General features: G+C 40.7%; 1 protein-coding gene and 1 long non-coding RNA gene across 5 annotated transcripts in view; one reads left to right on the forward strand and one right to left on the reverse strand.

Moving 5' to 3' along the window:
• SLC25A21 (solute carrier family 25 member 21) overlaps positions 1-20,897 on the forward strand; it is a 467,052-nt gene that overhangs the window by 116,170 nt on the left and 329,985 nt on the right. The window lies entirely within an intron of this gene.
• The window catches only part of LOC128339655 (uncharacterized), a 54,604-nt gene continuing 43,681 nt past the window's right edge, over positions 9,975-20,897 (reverse strand). Inside the window, exons 2-3 of the long non-coding RNA XR_008313147.1 lie at positions 12,249-12,384; positions 9,975-10,045 (exon numbers count right to left, since the gene is read on the reverse strand). This is a non-coding gene — a long non-coding RNA (uncharacterized LOC128339655). The remainder of the gene's footprint in view (positions 10,046-12,248; positions 12,385-20,897) is intronic.

Raw genomic sequence — 20,897 nt, forward strand, 5'->3', positions numbered from 1 at the left:
TACTAGCAGACCACTTCAGTGGCCAGCACTGGTTTTATATGTCCTAGTCCCAGATGCGTGATTGACATGTGGAAGCTGGATTCCACACAAGGATTATACACCCTTGCTGGATTTGGGTGTGTGTGTGTATACATTCTGTGGTGCATATCCACGTGTATAGGTATATTATTATACATATTATATAGTGTTTCAATATTATATATGTATGCACATATACATATACACACACGGATTAGTATATGTTTGTGTATGAATGTCTGTGCATGTGTACACACACACACACACACACACACACACACACACACACACACACACTTATACCATCTGAAGAGAAACCAGAATTTCAGTCCAATTGATGGTCCTTGTTTCTGACTCTGCTAATGCGCTGACCATCTAGCGCTAACGAGTTTCTTAGACAAAAAGCTGCCTTAAAAGTTGTTTTGGAAAACAAAATCCTGTAAAAAATGAAATACAGCTGTTTGCAGAAACACACACACACACAAAAGCTTAAAATCCTTTCTACTGATTGGCTGGATTACATATAGTGCGGGTCACTGCTTTATAATAATTGCCAGTTATTTTCCCCTATTAAAATGAGCACCAACTAAATATTAGAAACAGCCTCGAAAATGAACTGGAAATGTGGATATGCCTAGAGCCTTTATTTTCACTGCCTACATAATAAGAGGATCTAAGAAGGCAACATTTCACATGCTCTAATGTATGTTGTTATATAATGAAGCTTAATTTGATTTTCCAGCACAAGGAATCCTAGAATCAAGCACAGGGAATCCTAGAAACCTGTATCCCAGAGAAAACCATAGTAGGAAGATAAATGTCAAATGTCCCCATGTACCGAAATGCAGCATTTATAAATATTAAAAAAGAATATTCTGCAGTAAATCTATGATCTCTTTAGCTATCAGAAATTTGGTCAATTATTTATATTTTCTTTTACAAGTAATATTTCTAATAACATTTATATTTCAATCATAGCACAAGACTAAAAAAATTGATTGTAGCATTGAATTCAACCTCTGTTTCTATTCCATTGGGAAGCCAAAGCCTTTATGGCTAAAGGGTTGCAAATATGCATTTATGAGCAGCCTGGCCTGCATGGAGTTTGGGCCTGGGAATGGATTAGGGCAGAAACTTCCCTAGTTCAGACATGAGGACAATGTTTGAAAAAAGGCTACTAAGCTACGATGCTGGATCCTAAACATTTAAAAGGGGGATTCAAGAACCTTTGGTTGGGTTTATATGAATGCCTGTAAGTACTTTACTTCAAAACACCTGCCAAGGAGCACACATACCCGATGGGCATGACATCTGAACCTGTCCACTTGCCAATAGGGTATGTGGTAAACCCCTCCTGTATTCTACCAAAGACAACCACAGGGCTTTGTGATCGCCAGAAGTGGACACCGACTCGACGGCACAACTTTACCTTTACTTTATAAGTACTTACAGGTGGTTGTGTGAACCTGCCCTGTGTTACTTCTCTGGTGAGAAGTTGCTCTGACTGAAACAAAGGTTATAGAAAGCAAGTTAACAACAACAACTACTACTACTACTACTACTATTACTAATATTTATATTTCAAAGAAAAATAATAACTGAAGATGGCTCCCTGTCTCCAAAAGGCTCACAATCTAAAAAGAAACATAAAGCAGACATCAAAAATAACCACTGGAGAGATGATGTGCTGGGTTTGGATAGGAACAGTTGCTCTCCTGCTAGATATAAGAGAATCATCACTTTAAAAGGTGCCTCTTTGCTCAGTTAGTAGGCTTCCCAAGCCACCTGGTCTGGCTGAGCTGAAGAGTTGCAGTACCACTTTGACCACTGTCTGAGTGGAACTGACCCATAGCAAACAGGAGAATAACTTGCTCTGTTTGAGCCCTGATGGCAGAAAGTAAAGTGCCTGGGTCCTCCTTCTGGGTTTCCTAGCTGGATCCCTCATGATGTCAATAGGACAAAAGGCCTCTTCACCTTTTTGTCTGTGGAATGTCCTCCCTAGACAAATGTGGGAGGTCCCTTTATTGACGTAATTTAGGCACCAGTTTCAAATTGTTTTATTGAACATGAGTAATGGCTATTTCATGATTTGCTGTTATCACCTCTGCCATTTTACAGCTTCTGATTACTTACTGAGTGCAGTGTTCTCGCTATTTTTTAAAATCTGTGTGTGGGATCAGTTTTGTTCTGGGTAGCAGTATTAAGTGTGCACGCATGTGAGTTCAGAGTGGGATCTTCCTAATTCAACCTGAGCGGAATCTAAAATTAACTGAGAGGACATTAAAAAAAAACCCTCGTGTGAGCGTATTCCCAACCTTGAGTCCCCAGTTTTTGCTGGACTACAGTTTTCATAATGATGGGAGTTGTAATTGAACAACATCTGGGACACAAGGCTGGGAATCTCTGTCATAGTGTTGGCAGCTGATCAGTGCTAACTCGAAGTCTGAGAAGGCCCTTGGCAAAGTGCCCCTTTTTAACCTGGGTGACCCTAAGGCTCATGGTGGGACTTTCCATGGCATTGCTGGGGGCAGAGAATTGGTGGGCTTTGAAGCAGCAGTGATGGAATTCTATTCCACCTCATTGCAAATGAGACTGGAGAGGAAAGGCAACAAGGAAACAGTGCTCTCAGCCAAGGGAGTCATTCCATCAACATGGAGGCTTTGGGTTCAAGCAGTCAAGGTTTAGCAGTGAATTCTCATGAGGATATGGGGACCTCTGATACCCTACAGGTAGTATCAATACACAGAAGAGCTTGGCTGGGTTCCTCTGAATGAAAATGCCCCCTTCCCCAATGCATTGTGAGTAGTACAAAATATGGCATCCGGTGCAGAATCTTGCATCCTTTTTGTCTTTCACTGTGATCGTACCTTCTCTCTCTTTTATGCCTCTGAAGCGTTAGATCCCTCTGAAGCTTCTCCTACTTAATCTTAATCTTCACTAGGGATGTACAGAACCAGTTCACAACTGAACCGGTCCTCCGCAATCCAGGCCGGTTTGAGCAGTTCAGTTATGAACCACCTTGAGCTGGTTTGTCGGTTTGAACAGCCAAGAGGGTTGGTCTGACTGAACTGGCTTGTTGAGTGATGGTTTGGTCCAAATTCAGACCGAACTGCCACAAACGGTCCATTCACACCCCTAATCTCCACCATCTTTCTATCACCACCGTTCTGCCACCAAATCTCTCTTGCCTTCTCTTATTACTCTTCTCATGCCGTCTGCTGTGCTCAGGCTGACCAGAGCAACCCAGCCTGCTCTGAGTTCCTTTGCCAGCAGCTTGATATGCAGGGATTGTCAGGTGAAGCTTTTCATTGTATAGAGCTAAATATTATATCCTGCTAATGTCTGCATATCAAGCTGCCGTTAAGACACAGGAGCATATTGGGACAACACCCCCCACTTCACATATATGCTGATGGGGTCTGAGCTGTCAGTGACTGACCAGGAGAGAGATCTTGGGGTAGTGGTGGACAGCTCATTGAATGTGCCAACTCAGTGAGAAGCAACTGTGAAAAATGCAAATTCCATGCTTGGAATCACTAAGAAGGGGACTGAAAATACACTACTAATAGTATAATGCTCTTATATAAAACTATAGTGTGGCCACATCTGGAGTACTGTGTACAGTTCTGGTCACCATACTTCAGAAAAGACATTATAGAACTGGAAAATAGGGCAACTAATATGATGAGGGGCCTAAAGCACCTTTCTTATGAGGCAAAGAACAACACCTCAGGCTTTATAATTCAGAGAAAAGCGGAGACATGATAGAGGTCTAGAAAATAATGCATGGTGTGGAGAGAGAGAGATATTTTTCTGCCTCTTGCATAACACTAGAACCAGTTTCATCCCATGAAACGGATTGCCAAGAAATTTAGGTCCAACAAAAGGAAGTACTTTTTTCACACAACACATAATTAAGGTAAAGTGTGTGGTCAAGTCGAACTTGACTCCTGGCTCCCACAGAGCCCTGTGGTTTTCTTTGGTAGAATACAGGAGGGGTTTACCATTGCCTCCTCCCACACAGTCTGAAATGATGCCTTTCAGCATCTTCCTATATCGCTGCTGCCTGATATAGTACCAGTGGGGATTCGAACCGGCAGCTGCATTTTCCTGCTGCGCCACTTAAGGTGGCTAACACATAATTAAACTATGGAATTCTCTGCCATAATAGGGGGTGTCTCTAAATACTAGTTGCAGTGGAGCAACAGCAGGAGGGATGCCATGCCCTCAGCTCTTGCCTGTGGGCTTCCCTGAGGCATCATGGTAGGCCACTCTTTGAAACAGGATACTAGACAAGATGCACCTTGGGGCTGATCCAGTAGAGCTGTTCTTAGGTTCTTATGAGGAGGGACTCATAGAAAATTTGTTTATTTATTTTAAAATATGTATACCCCATTCCTCCAGTACCAATTCTTTGGAATTCTTTTCCCCTTCAGATTCTTCTAGCCCGCTCTTTATTGGTCTTTAAATCCTTACTGAAGACCTTTCTTTTCTGCCAGGTATTTGCCTTGTAGTTTACTCTATTTCTTTTCTATTATCTATTTTAGTTTGCAATTTTTAATGTAATTTTTGATTGTAATTTTTATTGTTACCTTATTTACATGTCATTGTGCACTGCCTGGAGTCTTTGGAGTGGGCAGTATATTAAATGCTTCTAATAAATAAATAAATAAATTACTGCTTGGGGTGGCTCACAAGATTTATAAAACAGTTTCAATATAAAATCAGACTCATAAAATTAACCAAATTAAACAAGTTAAAAATCCAAACTAAAACCACAATCATAATTAGCTTTTAAAATTCCAAATTAAATTCTCAAAGCTAAAAACTAAGAATTATAAAAACGAAAAACTAAAGAACCTACCAGATATACGCAACAGGTGAAACATTAAAAAGCCTCTTTAAAAAGGTTTTTAGTTTTTTAAAAACACTGAGAGAGGGAGCATGGTGAAACTCTTCAGGGAGGGTGTTCCAAAGCCAAGGGGCCACAACTGAAAAGGCCCTGTCTCTAGTCCCAAAAAGTTGGTCTACATGATGCACAACATTGGCCATCATGATGCACAGGACAATGCTGGCATTCCCAGTCAGCCAGTGCTGCTGTGCATGTGGAAACCAGTCCTGGAAGTGTTGCTTCAGAGTACAGTTGTGCAATTACTTAAAACTGCATGCCAACACTTTCACGATGCTACTTCCATTGTTTCCAATGGGAATAGTGCTGAGCAAGTGTGGGTGTTCTTGCACCGCGGCATCAGGGATCAGAATGTTTTACTGAATATCCCTACATTTGCAACTACTGAAGCACCTTTCATTTTGTTTATTTTAACATGCCATATCAGTTAAAGATGTGTGTGTTAATTTGTCTCATTTATTTCACTTTTCCTAATAATAAGCTCAGATACATTCTCCAAGGTTGCTCAAAATTTTCTACATGTACAGTAAGAAAGACTTCATCACTGGAAATAATTTGTGGCTAGATGACCACCAAGGTGTTTTCTCACTCATTTTCTGGGTATTTACCAACTCCATGTTAGTTTCTTGGGATTTGTGGCACAACTAATCAGAATTGTGTTATAAGAGAATAGATCTTTTTGTCGCGAGTAGGCTCCTCTTGGATACTGTAAATACCTAATAGCAACCCAATACTGTAATTTAGTTATCCAGTTGTGGGATTGACGAGACAACTGTTCCTCTGGGAGTAATTTAAACTTTAATTTTCAGGAATGTGTCCTGTTACAGGTTAAACATCTGTATACAGAGGTTGTATCCTTGTGGTTTGTACAGTGCATATGCACTGTCTCTTTCCATATACATTTTAAATTAAATCTGTGTTCTATGAAATCCACATATTGCCTTCAGAGACCACCTACATCAAAACTCTGACATCATGTTTTCGTTGAGATTCATTGTGGTAAATTGTACAGATTATGCTTGCCAGCCCCTTACTATTGTTACAATTGAGCACTTTGCTAATCATGCAGAGGAGACGTAATTGCAGCAGTGCTTTCTGGATGCACATTTGTTTACACTTTTCTGAGAATAAAAAGAAATAATCTAATCTGTGTATGCACTTGGGATTCCTCTGCTTGACTTTAAATACATGTCAGTCTCTTCCATACATTTTGACTTAATAATGACTTCAAGCTAACTTGATTTAGGTTCTCCAACCATCTATCTTTTTACACTGCATGTTTCTGCCTTTAATCTTACTGGCATTTCATAAATACAGTTATTTTCCGTTGCAAGTATGCTCTGAAATATAGGAACTATCAATATTAACTTTATTTATTACTATTCATCTCAATCCAGTGCACTGATATCTTCTGACTATAATCACAGATTCTTAACGAGCTCTTGTAATAATTACATAATAATGATAACCTAAGCCATGATCCTCAAATTGCTGCAGTCCCTTTCATACCAGTGGGATTGATTGGGTTGCATATGATTTTAATAAAACACAAGACTATAAGAGCATAGCAACAAAAAAGCCCTGAATGCATCTGTCATTTCTTCCTGATGCATATTCTCCAGCTGTTTGCAATACTTGAAGGCTGATGATTTATTTAATTATCAGGATTTTAATAATGAAATGAAACACATATCATTTTAAAGTGTATGATCCAAAGCCATGCAGAAATCTAAGACAAATATGTAGCTCTGTAAGGGCAGGACCTGCGTATACTTGGGAATGTCTTTATGCAGAAGCCTATATTTTGTTCATACCATTTTCCCTTAAGCCAAATCCTGCTAGAACAAAGCTGCATGTGACACTGGAGCCCTTCTGTACAACAAAACTGTACTAAAGCCCTTCTCTACAAGTGCTATATTCAGGCAACATGTGCTAAATTTGTGTGAGAAGATATGTGTTGTGATTATCCCCAAGGAGGTCACCTATCAAGCCAAAATAATGAAACACATAAATACTCATCCAATTTATGTTAATATTTGTAAATGATGAAATCTCTATTGATGTGCATCTAATATGTACTGAAACAAAGTGCAAAGCCTTAGCTTTTTGAAGCCTGAACATTGGTGGTTTCACAAAGGTGTCTGCCATAATAAATCCCTTGATCATTAAGATAACACAAGATTCTGCTTATATTTGCTGTTTTTGCAACTGGCCAACATTTCTAACTCTCTGGAAGCTTCTCTTTGGAAGATTAAATCTCTTTCCAGTGACAATTGTTAAAGCTCAATTTCTATCACCAAATAGCTTTGGTATTTGACCTTAGCCATGTCATTTATGTACCTGGAAATTCCCTATACATAATATAACATCCTGGGTTTCAGGCAAGGGTTACTGAGGAGAACACCTCCCCTCCCCCACCGAAGAATTAAAAGATAGAGGAAAAAACATTAATTTTGCTTTTAAAATGGCAGCTGCCCAAAACTACTCAGAGTCTTGGAATGTTAAAACAACTCCTGGGGAGGTGTATTAATGGGCAAGTGGTGTAGTCATAGGCACTGCATACCTTTCAAGTTTATCACCATGTCCCCTCACAACCTATATATATATATATATAAGAGAATAAATATACATACACTAAAGTTGTGTTTGTGTGGAGATATGTCAGGGGGAAATATTTCCATGTAGTAAAGGAACTTATTTCCTAACTTATGCAAAGTTTTATAAGCACTTAAAGCCGAACTAGATGAGATAATGGAGCTCTCCTGTCTGCTTAAATTTTGGCATGCAGCAGTTGTAGGAGCCTTAATACAGAATGGGACTACAGCACAGTGGGAGGCGAGCATTAATCCATGTCATTTTCCTGGTGAAAATGGCTTTCCCTCCCTAAAATGCTATTTACCCAATTTCCCCTCATAGGACAAGTAGCGGTTTGGGGGACAAATTCATCAGCAAAATAGTGGGGTGAGGTCTAAGCCTCTTTCCCCCATAACTATGGTTCCATTGCAGATTACCCTTCCTCCCATGGCGGCTGTTTGCTAAAATTTTAACAAGTTGGGAGATCTGATCATGAAGCTTCATTATCTCATCTGCTTTGGCTCCTATTTACAGTTGGTCCTGGACTGGTATAGTTTTAGTTATATTTATCTTTAAAAAATAAAGATGTATTTAAATAAAGATTTATTTATTTATCTTTAAAAATAAAGATTTAGTTATTTATCTTTTAAAAAAATAAATGCTGATAGTGGGCTGTTTACTTGTTGGGAGCAGCTGGCGCTGACACACAAACAGATAGCTTGGGTTAAGGGTGTTCTCGCGCCCTTAAACTTGGCGAACAGATGGGCTCCCTAGGTGGGTTTGCTGCCGAGGTGCTGCTGGGAGCCATGCAGCTCTAGGCAATTCTCATGGGCAGCCAAGCCTGGACTTAGCTGCCCTAGCCCATTCTTGGCTGCTCATGGGAACAGCCTCATGCTATTCTAGCACCTAGCACCTTAGAATGAAGACTGATGGGCATGCTTGGGAGAGAATCCTCTTCCATCTCTCTCCTTTTTCATCATTCTGAGATATTTCCTCATTGTAAAAAGAAACCGAGACAGAGGATGGCTTCACACAACCACTGACAAAGCAGTAAACCAAATTTCAGGAAGTGTTAGGAACCAAGTGTGCACTCCTGGCAGGCATAATATCTGAATTCACCCATGACAAGTTTCCAAATTCCCATGATTCACCCAATATTCTCCTGAGATTCTCCACCCAACCCCAACTTTGAATGTATATTAACAAGTGGGTGGAGAACTTAGGAAGAATGTTGGGTGCATGTTGGGAATTCAACATGGGAACCAGACTTGGATGGATTCAAACATCACATCCACTGAGAGCATGCACTCTTATTCCTGACATTTCCCCAACATATCTCTAGCTTACTGACTTGCTAGTGATTGCATGAAGCTGCCCAGAGACAGAGATGGAAAGATGCATGAGGAAGATAATTCTGTTTCTCATGTGCCCATCTATCTCTGAACTCTCTCTCTGCTCTCCCCCACAACCCACCCCTGCAAACAGTTTTAAGAAGCATGAAGGGAATTAGGTAAGGGAAAGCTGGCTGTTAACTGAGAGTTAAAACAGCACCTCTCAGAGCTGGATTCAGCCAAGGGGTTTTTTAATTATCATCACTAGATGAGGAGTGTCACCAAATGTATCCCTTGTCAACATTCATAATGGAACACATGGTGCTGAACCCCTCTCCATCCCCAGTTGATTGGGTTTCCTAAGATCCATAAGATGTTTGTGGATTGTATGCATTCTATACACTTGTGCAACAACACATATTTAAGTGCATACTTCACACTGTAGTATTGCATCTCCTCTTTGACTAGGAAATATGTGTAAATACATATTTAAGTACATTGGGGGGACCTTGGGATTTTTAGCAGAACAGAAACCATACAAAGTTTGAATGGCACAGAAGTGGTGAGATCCATCCATCCCTATGCTTGACTTCAGGCTCATTCCCAGAGGGTCTTTATTTCAAATGGGTTCAAGTAGAATAATTTATTTGTGGTTTGGATCTAATGTTTATTTATTTATATTTATATATGGCCCTTTATCCTAAGACCCCAGGGCAGTTAACAAGATAAAAACAATTCAATAAAAACAGAAGAAATACAGCTAGAAATTTAAAAAGACCAAGGAACAGCTCATATCTACTTCTTGAAAATGTAGTTATTCACTTTTGCTTTCTTAATATTCTGAAATGATTTTACAATAATATATAAAGCTGCTTGGACTTCACTCACACATTTACTGACTGACATGAAACTCCCAGACCAAACCATGAAAGATAGAAATATGCTTTCCTCCCAGGTAGGTTTCAGACCTTGCCCACACTACTAGGAGGGGGAGAAATTAAATGTGGAAAAATTCATTACTTTCCCGGAAAATGTGCAAAACTATCCCATTGGAAGAGCATGGGAAATGATGCCTTCTGAGAGACTTCAGTAGTTTTCTTGGGTACTTCTAGAGACAGACAGTCTAGATTTTCACAGAATGATGAAGAAACAAACAAGCTTTATTGTTTCAGTTCTCTGCATTTCAATTCGTATCTGATTTCCATGAAACTCACTGCAGAAACAGAAAAACATGAAATATTTTGTACTAGAGATCTTCCTTCATCTATCTTAGTCTCCTAGACTGTATTTTTCAGAGTCCTGTGCAGCAACACTACTATGTCCTCAAAACAAAGCAGCTGTTCTGGTCATCAGTTAGCAAGGAGTGAAGGAAGAGTGTATGGTCATGCAGGGTCATGAAGGGAGAGTGCATGGTTCAGGAGGAATGCTTGTAAACTGCAAGCCCTTTTACTAGTACTGTATTATAATAATACAGTAGAAAGGCTTGAACATTTTGATTGAATGCAAGCTCATTTGCCAATTATTTTATTGTCAAAATATTGGTCAAATCTCTTAAACTATTTTATATGATAATATAATATAAAGGCACATCAAAACAGTCTATATATTCAGAACCAGAGTTTATTATGGTCTTACAACCATAAAATGTATTATCTTATACAATAACACCAAAATCTACAACACAGTCAAACTTTTATCAACTGCTTCCTAAAACAATTTGCAATATTACTTAACTTTGCCATCTTAAGAGTGGCATTAGTGTTAGAATCTGATAAGAGGAGAAGAGTATAAAAATTTAATGACCTGCCTGGATAATTTGCTGAACTAGGTGATATAAACTAGGTGGTCAACTAACTAAAACATCCCTGACTGACAAGGGCATAGACATGAACGATATGGAGTAGGGTGAATAACAACCTTTCCATAACAGATGAGGGCAATGCATTAAAGCATGCCAGAATAAACATGATATTTGCTTTTGGGATGGTGAGGTCGTATGGGCTGGTCTATATAAATTATCATAACTACCTATTCCAACCCCTAAGGGGCTGCATTGTAGGTTACCTCGTAAGGCAGTATGATACATAATTTGGCCCCTATCCTCCTGGAATGTTATATCCAAAATAAGTTGCCTTTCACAGTACCCAGGGAAATCAACATTAGAGGATGAAGGCCTAAGCTCTGAATTTTCTTCTCAATCTCCTCTTTCCACCCAGACACAGAATGGTCTCTCAGAATCAAGGACACAAGTCTTACCTGTCTGAACTCTAGTTTGAGCCAATAACTAATCTTAATAAGCCAGATATGGATCTTAATTGGAGCTAACCCCAACTCCAATCTCAGGGCTGCATTTGGTGTACCCCTTGGAACTCCATAGATTGACCTAATAATTTTAATTTGGACTGTTTCCAGGAGGTGATAATCCTTATAGCTACACAATGGGGCCCCCTATAGCAATCACCTTGCCCTTAAATACCCGAATATCCTCCACCCTTCCCAAAGAAAGATCTAACTAGCACCATAGTGCTTTTCTGGGCCTCCTGGACAACATGGGCCGCATGTGCCCTTCCAAAGCCCATTAAATTGAAACACCACACCAAGGTATTTATATGATTTTAATTTGTTCAATTACATGGCCATTAATTTGCCTCTTACGAGGAGTAAACTTCATTACAAGACCAAGACTTTAGTCTTCCGATAGTTAATCTCAAGTTCTTCCTCAGAACAGTACATGGCAAAAATTTGGAGGGCTCTTCAGAGACCTCTCTCCGAGAAGGAGAGAACAGCTGTATCATCAGCATATAATAATGCTGGCATCTATCATGAACCTAATTTGGGAGGGTAAAGGTCAGGACCTAACAGACTGTATCATTGAGTGGATAGAAATACTAAAGGAAAAGGGAGTTAAGATACATCCCTGTTTCATGCCTCTTGGCCTGGAATCTTCCGAGTTAAATGTCCCTGCGCACCACACAATGCACCGTCAGCCAATTATTACTATGCAACATACATATAAGGAGTAGAAGACAGTGGTCTTTAGGGGATGCTTCCAGGTTTTGCCACAATCTATCTCTAGCCATAGAATCAAAAGCCGCTTTAAAATCTACAGATACCATCAATAAGGCTCCATTTGATCTACCACAATATAGCAAAATCAAACGTTGATCCATTGTGGAACAGCCTTCTCTAAACCCAGCTTGTTCATCAGCAATTATACCCTCACTTTCTATCTACTCTTTAAACTTCTAACATTAATACCTTGTGTCCCACTACACTCAGTAGGCTTACTGGGAGATAGTTAGCAGCAATGGCGCACCTAGGTCATTTTGGAGCCTGGACCTGAAGGGCTTTGGAGGCCTGTCACTGCTGCGAGCCCCCCGACCCCTTAAATTTTTTTGGTAAAAAATAAAACCTACCAGAAGCGTGCTTCTGTTTCCAAGAGCACCGATCTTTGCCTTTTTCTCCAGCGCTGCCATTTGCACATCCAGGGTGTGTGTGTGAGCTGAGCTCTGTCTTTCCTCCAGTCTGTGGATTTGCCTTCTGGGAAACACACTGTGGTTTTGGGGGGTTTTTTGGGGGGGAGGGGGGAGACAAAGAAAAGATGGAAGTTGAAGATGTGGACTGCTTGTTCCAACATACTGCATGTTTGCTGGTCTGCGATGACTGCCAAAGCCAATGCTGAGCGTGGCTCACCTCAACCTTTCCCCAGCCTTGAGTAGCAGTTCAGTGGAAGTGGCTCAGGAGACGTGGTGGGAGGGAGGAAGACATGGTTGTTTTGCAAGCACCCAAGCAGACTCGGACTCTCCCTCCCACTCTGGGCTCCTGCAAGGGGGGGGGAGAAGGCTCGCAACACCCTTCTACTCCGGGGGGGGGTCCCTTCTCTTTTTTCTCTTTTGGTGAGCAGGCATGGGGCAGCGGCGTGGTGGGTGTGGGGTGATGGCAGGCCTCTGAGGAGCTCCCCCCGCCCAGAGACAGGAGATCACTGATCAAATCTGTAAGGTCCGTGGGAAAGATTGCTTCTCGTTAGAGGGTCTGTTTTCACTCCCTTCTTAAATAATGGTATAATTAATGCAAGGTCCCATTCCTTAGGGGCCTTCACTATAGTCAATTGTTGTAAAAAGTGCTGCCAAAACATGAGCCCACCAATCAGCATAACTTTAAAATAATTCAATGGAAATATGATCATAACCAGGGGCTTTCCTACTCCTCAACTGCAGTATCAGTTTGTTTGTCTCAGATATTGTAACCAGAGGCAAAGGATATAACTCTGCCAAAGTGGGAAGCCATGCTGATGAAGGGCCTGCCCGGGCTGTGAAATGGGAGAGAGAGAAATACTGGGGGGAAAGAGGGAAGGGGGAGAAAAATAACACGGCACCAGCAAATTGAAAATAGGAGAAAGGAGGGAAGGACTCCCAAAGGTGCTAATAACGTTTCTGTATTATTAAAGTTTTTAAAATCATAAAAGGTGCTAAAGTCTTGTTGCTGGTATATTTCATTAGGTTTGTACAGTATTGCCTTATGCTTTTGAAGCCAAAAATGCTTTTCTTCAGAGGCAATTCTAAAAAACAATATACAAATGATTGATTGATTGATTGATTAAGTGCTGTCAAGTCTGTGTCGACTCTTAGCGACCACATAGATAGATTCTCTCCAGGATGATCTGTCTTCAACTTGGCCTTTAAGTATTAAAGTGGACCCTATGCTAAGGGAACAAACAAATTGCAGAAGTGTCTGCATACCTTAAATATAAAGATGGAAATCAGACAACCATAGGGAAACTACTGAATAACTTCTGAAAATAATATTACATCTATTACATCTACATCTACATCTACTATTCTATCTACTATCTACATCTATTACAAAGAGTGTGTGTGTGTGTGTGTGTGTGTGTGTGTGTGTGTGTGTGTGTGTGTGTGTAATATGATAAATGTAAAAGATAAAACTATTGGAATATAAACATGATATTATTTAAATAAAACCAATCACAGCACAATATATTGAGGTGATTCTCACGATTCTCATGATCACCAAAATATGGGCTAAGGGAGCCTAGCCCACTTTTTGGCTATTGTGTGCTGCAACAGGAGCTGCGTGGCTCCCGGCAGCAAACCTTGCTAATTCCACCTCCCCTTAGCTGAGGTGCTCCGTTAACCTCATCATTTTGCTTGTGTGTTGCCATGTTGAGTGGCGACATGTGAGTAGACCCCCGTGACACTTGCACGGGGCATCCTGGAGCTTCCAGGGGCTGCCCAGCCCCCAATCCCTGCAGCCTGGCTCCATGACGGATCGTGAGACTTGCCTCACTACCCAAATGTTCAATAAGTAATCAATGTTTTATGTCTTTAAAACTCACACCATTATCTCATAATGTAAAATATATACAAACAATTCTAAATTACAAAGACCATATAAAGTTAAAAATATATCAAGAGTTAACCATATAAAGTGTCAGTGCAACCAACCATCTGATATAAATCATTAAACTGGGTTTTTGAAAAAATCACATATATAAACTCTTTCTAATATTTTGTATATTGTTTTTAGAATTGCCTCTGAGGAGCAGCATTTTTGGCTCTAAATGTGTAAGGCAATACTGTACAAACCTAATGAAATGTACTAGCGAAAAGACATACTAAATAAATGGATTCCAGTTATTACTTGCTGATACAGTTTTAAAACTCCTCAGATACTTCTGACACAATAATTCTAGAGCCCATATGCTGTGTACTGCTCAAACTAAAACAATCACTTACTGCTTTCCCAATTCTGCCTATCCATCTAGCCTTTCTATATCTTGCATCTCTCTCCATGTTGGCCAATGTCCTCACCCTACTACATATCTCATATTCTCCTAAACATCAGGTTAGAGTAATAGGAAGGTGATCACTATACAGCCCAGATCCCACCGCAAAATAATTTACTGATTTCAACAGCCCATTTGCAGCCAACCTATAATCTATAGTGCCAAATCCATGCCTGGACCAAAATGTGAGTTCCCCTGGATAATCTCCACTTATTGCCCCATTCAAAACAGCCAGCTACCATCTATTGGCCATTTGTAACAAACAGGGTCCTTTCCAACTGCATCTTAAATCCTTGGACTGTCAGATCAGGAGGGGACCTCCTCGCTCATCAATATCCAGGGGAGTAACTTTGAAATATCAATATAAAGTCAGCTAATTGGGCCCCATCCTGGCATTATAATCTATTCCCAGCACAACAAAAGCCTTCGGGTACTTTAATGAAGCAATTGTAATATGCTTTCTAAAAGTGTGCAGCTGCCATGTGGGAAATAATTCTTCAGTTTGTTGTATCCTCAGGGAGGGTTCAATTAATTCCAGGATCTCCACATTATTTGGACCTGTGTCCACCTTAGAGCCCCCTCCCACACTCATACATTGGACTTGTGCATCTGAGGCTAAGATGTCTTCCACTCTATATTCCCCTTCTGCTGACATTTCATCCATGACTGACTGAATCCCAGGCCTTACACATGAATCCATTATGTCACCGTTAAAAATAGAACTATCTTCCAAGATAATCAAATCCCCATCCTGTTGAGTGGCTGCCATCCTATTGACTGAATCTCCTTGGCTGCCCTCTCTTGGAAGAAGAGCTCTAAGAGGCTCTGCCAGTGAATGTACATTCCACAGTGCACTCTTGAGGCCCTCCAACCTGGATGACATGCTGGTTTTAACCTCCATGGTACACAATTGATTGCCTTGGCTGGGATACAGTATTTCATCTGCAGCTCGCAAGACTACCTTGGGTTACTTTGTTCTTGTCCATTTCCCTTCCTTCTACTTCCCTTATTTACAACAAGGGAAGAGCTTGCTGGTTTAATTGTACACTCTTTATCACTCTTTGGCTCCTTGCTCTGGTTCACATCTGTAATCTTCCAAAATCCAGATAACAAGGGATACACAAACTCATCCTTGAATCTCTGAATGGTGTTATTTGGAAGGCCACCAAGTAATGCCTCATTTTCAATAAAATGTTCACTATTGTGGTCTAACTAAATGCCAGAAGAAGTCTCAGTCAATCTCTTGCATTAGGGAATCTCTCTACTATCTCTAAGTCAATTTGTCCGTGTGGAGAATGCAATAATAAACTCAAGGATTGTTTAATCATTCTTTCCCATGTCCAATGTCCTTTACTAATGTGGTTTGGCACAATCACAAGCATTCTCTGTCTGTTTTGTAAATGACATCCAGCTCTTTTCATCTCACCTGTCTGGTTAGAATCATTGTCCAGCCACTGAGACTAATCTCCTTTAGCCAGTTGAGAGGAGTTACAAACATCACCTGACTCAACATCCCTCTCGGCATCTTTAGAATACATAACCCCGAGTGCCTTTGGAAGAAGTTATTAAAAGCTATCCTGAGGCCATCTAATTAATCATCACATATTAAGTTGTTGACAAATGGCAGCAATAGTTTTTGCCATAAGGAGGCAGTGATCCATCAGAAAATATATTGAGATTTTTTTCTGCTTAATCTGACTCCCGCTGTGTCAATAAGAACATTCTAACCCAAAGACGGTTGGATTTAACTCTTGTAAAGTTGATTCCTCAATGGAAAGCGATGGTGAGGAGGGGAAGACAGCCCATCTTCTAGTGGTGCATATTTATTGGGAGAGGCAACTGCTGCAAGGTCACTTACAGTTTCCTACAAACACAATAAACCTTCAATACGTAATTACTTGGACACTCTCTCTGAAGTTGAGTTTATTGGGCTGGTTCTCATTTGCTTCCTCCTTCCCATGTCGTTACTCTACTGCATAATCTTAGAATGGATTCTAACAACATTCAAGAGTCCAAGCATTCTTTAATCATTCAGTCCTCTCCCCGCTCCCCAACAGCTCATGTTGTACAACAGAGGTTACCATTCTTGGATCTCCAGAGAGATTGTTGGACTATAACCCACCCCACCCCCCGCGCGCAAATCCCCAGTCATAGTTTCCATTGTGGCTGGAGATTTGGGAATTGTAGTCCAACAACCTCTGGGGATCCATGATTGGGAACGCTCGTTATACAGATACTCACCCAGGCTATCTGGGTAAGCACCAACTTGCATGCCTCTTCCAGGCCTTGGTAACACATATATGGTCTTATGATTTCTTTTGCCATGTACTATAACATGTAATAGGTAGGCCAGGGGATTCTTTTTCTTGACTCTTAGGTATTCCTGTGCAATCTGTTGTGATTGGGCTGCTTGTTTTCAGTATATGTCGTATTTTATTTTAATACAAGATTAAATGTAGGATATACATTTTCTGTGATGTCTAGTCTTCATTATATAGTGGCTTTGCCACAGTTGTGTACACTGAAAAATGTTTGAAGAACCAGCAAAAAGAGCTGGTAAAAATTTAACCATTACTTAAAAGGAAATGTAAAAACAACAGTAAATATGAAACCAGCCATTCTAATATGCTCGCATAGGCAATTTTTGGCTAGAAAAGCATAAGTGAGTAATTAGATAATTGCTGCCTTGATTGAGCTTAATAGGAAACATTTCAATTAGGCTAAAGCTACTTCGAGAGGAAGTAAGTTTTTACAAAGGGAAACATTCCTTGTCATGCAACTGTCAGCCTTTGCCCACACTAAGGGATGGAATTAAGCGGATCTATGCAAAGGAAATGAAAGCAAGAAAGAAATGATTGCAGTAATTAGACATACTCAAATAGTCAAAAATTAGACTTATAGTCAAACTGATATATTTTCTTAATGATTCCAGCTTGATAACATGGGTCTTATAAAGCTCTTGCCTGAAAAAAAAAAAGGGTGTCAAATCCATGGGAACGATTAGATTCCTTCTCGACTAGAGAAAGAAAAGCTAATACTAGAATTTTCTTTAGTGGGACTCTGTTGAATTTTTAAGTTATCTATACTATGACAAAACAGATAAAATCCTTTTGTTGATGGTTCACTTCATAATTGTTTAAATGGTGAATGCATGTCCTCAGAATAGCCATTCAATTACAGGAGGGGTTTTCACGTGTTTTCACACAGAACTATTATCTTTGGTACAGGCTCCGAGATGCACCTGTGCTCTTCCAGGTCCATAGTAAACAGACAGGATCTTAGAGTTATTGCTGCATAAATGCTTTTTGTTAAGCAGCCTGCACAAAAAACTTACTGAGATCCACAATCGCCATATGGAATCTGTATTTGATTAGAACTCTGAATTGGATATTTATTGTCGAATAGATATGAAGCCCTATGCATTTACTTTATACTTATAACTTTATAAGTCAGACCATTGGTCCATTTAGCCCAGTATTGTCCATGCTAAACTGGCAGCAGCTCTCCAGGGTCTCAGGCAGAAAGAGGTTTTTCTTATTTTGAGATTTTAATTGGAGATAACGGGGAATGAAACTGGGATATTCTGCATGCAATGTATGCCACTGACCTATGGCCCCTTCCATTCTGGACATAAAGTGCTCAAACCTTATTTGCAACAATTTTCTATGATAAAGCAATTTAAAAATCTGAAGTGGTATTTTGCCTCTTTCTTTCTTTCTTTCTTTCTTTCTTTCTTTCTTTCTTTCTTTCTTTCTTTCTTTCTTTCTTTCTTTCTTTCTTTGGATAGTGAAAGAAATCACCGTCATGTTGTGCAGAATCTTTCTTGTCCAAGAGTATTGAGAATGGACAAAGGGAGAGGGAGTGGGAAGAACGAAAATTACCAAGTACATTGAGCATGAAATTGAAGAGCTCAAGGGAGGGTTTTCATTTCCCTGCTCAAAATCAGGAAGAACCCTGGCTCCTGGTGATAATTTTAACAGCAAAGGCTAGCCTGAGTGTGATTCACATCATATTTTCAATAATACTTTTTTCCTCATGAATAATGTGCCAAAAATAAAATCCTATTCTGGCTTTTGTTAAAAGTTAGGGTGTGTGTGTGTGTGTGTGTGTGTGTGTATTTTCACATTATGTAGCCTGTAAGTCCCTTTTGAGATCCTTATGGAAGTTACTGTTAAAGCCTGGTGTGGAGTTTGTTTAGCCTGGAAATACTTGGCCTGAGGTAAAGGACCATTGGAGGTTTGCACATCCGTGGTTATAATTTAGTCATTTGTGTTTGGACGATGTATGACAAATTGACTAATGACTGCCCTAAAGAGGAATGCCTGCCTGTCAGACATTTGGGGCGCAGAATTCTTCAAGCAGTGCTCAGGTGTGCTGTCTGCCTGAGTTAGAGGGCAGAACTTATTCTGCTGAAAATGTATTTTCCTCAGATTTGAATTCTGCTGGTAGCCTTTTCTCCAGGTGCTGGATTTAGATGAATCTCTGCTTTCTGACAGAAGCTTGATTTCCTGCCAAAAAATCTGGAAATGGAAGCAACTTAAAGTAAATACTGATAATATTTCTCTCTCCCTTTCTTTTAGTCCTGAACACTTTTTTTTTTATAAAAAGGAAAGGCATATGTTCATAGCCTAACTTGTCCCAATAGAGGGTCAATTACAACCATTTGGCTGCAAATCCAATCCAAGAAAAATACAGAGTAAAGAAACAGCAACAGCAGGTACCAAGAGCCCCCACTACAGTCAGATGTTCTCCGTACATGTCAAATGTGCACATAAAGCCTATGGGTAAGATATTTTCCATCCTTCAGTTTCCCATGAAAGTCCAAAACGAATTTCTAAACTAAGGAAACATTTTTGCATAGTTAGGTATTTTCCTGGACTGTCCTATAAATGTCCACAAATATATAAGTTCTTTTAACAGGAATCTTGAGAAGAATAAATTCATGTCTGATTTAGATATTGTCTAGCCAGGTATTCACATCTAGATGTAAATACAACATTATCAGGGCAAGTGCAAAGTTCTTATACAAAGTTCATATGTTGACATGCATTTTAGTCATACATTAGGGATCCTAGAGAATGGTTGCAATGCACATGATGAACTTGCAGACTCAAGTTCTGGTCTCCAAATGAAGCGTGGGCTGAGAGGAGAGCTGATCTTGTGGTTTCAAGCATGACTTATCCCCTTAGCTAAGCAGGGTCCACCCTGGTTGCGTATGAAAGGGAGACTAGAAGTGTGAGCATTGTAAGATATTTCCTTTAGCGGATGGAGCCGCTCAGGGAAGAGCAGAAGGTTCCAAGTTCCCTCCCTGGCTTCTCCAAGATAGGGCTGAGAGAGATTTCTGCCTGCAACCTTGGAGAAGCCACTGCCAGTCTGTGAAGACAATACTGAGCTAGATAGACCAATGGTCTGACTCAGTATATGGCAGCTTCCTATGTAGTTTCATTTCTGATGCTTTATTCAGTCAGTTTTGGTTTCAGCACCAAACCTTTGATTTCAGATGCGAGTTAAGATGTCTTTTTTAAAATTTTCACTTGTGCTCCAAAAAGCATGGAAATTGCAAGTTAAGGTGCCCATCCTACCTAACTCCCGTGCCATAAAAGCTGTAATGTCTTTGTACAGCCTCACATATTCTGGCCTTACAAATGAGACTCCATGAAGCCATGCTTTGCCTGAACACTTTCAGCGGGAGAATGGGCAGGGGTGGGCTCCATCCAAGTAGAAGTTCAGCAGCTGTACCCTCCCCAATCACTTCCCAGAGACAGCCAACCCTTAAAACTCCTCTTTATTAGGGATATGCATGAATGGCTCAGGGCAGCGGAGTGGGGAGTGGTTCTCTTAAAAAGCAGGTAAGGAGCTCCATACCTGCTCATCCCCGCTAGGGATATGCATGGACCCGCGGCAGGACAGTTCGAAGGCGGCGGGGGTGCCGCTTTAAGAGCGGGGGAGGGTGCACACCCCTCCCGCCGCTTTCCCCCCACCGGCGTCCTTTGTTCAGAAAGCTAATCAGGATGGCAGCGTACCTCCCTGCCGCCCCGTTGCCCCTGTTGGCCAGATATGGCCGGCAGGCTGGCATGCGCGTCGGGGACTTACGGCCATATCCAGCCAACGGGGGCAACGAGGCAGCAGGGAGGTACGCTGCTTCTCCGATCAGTGTTCTAATCGATGGTGGGGGGAAAGCGGCGGGAGGGGTAAGTGCACCCTCCCCCACTCTTAAAGCGGAACCCCTGCTGCCTTCAAACCAGCAGAACTGCCAGTT

The sequence above is a fragment of the Hemicordylus capensis genome, chromosome 1 (genome assembly GCF_027244095.1).
Source record: "Hemicordylus capensis ecotype Gifberg chromosome 1, rHemCap1.1.pri, whole genome shotgun sequence".
Taxonomy (NCBI): Eukaryota; Metazoa; Chordata; class Lepidosauria; order Squamata; family Cordylidae; genus Hemicordylus; species Hemicordylus capensis.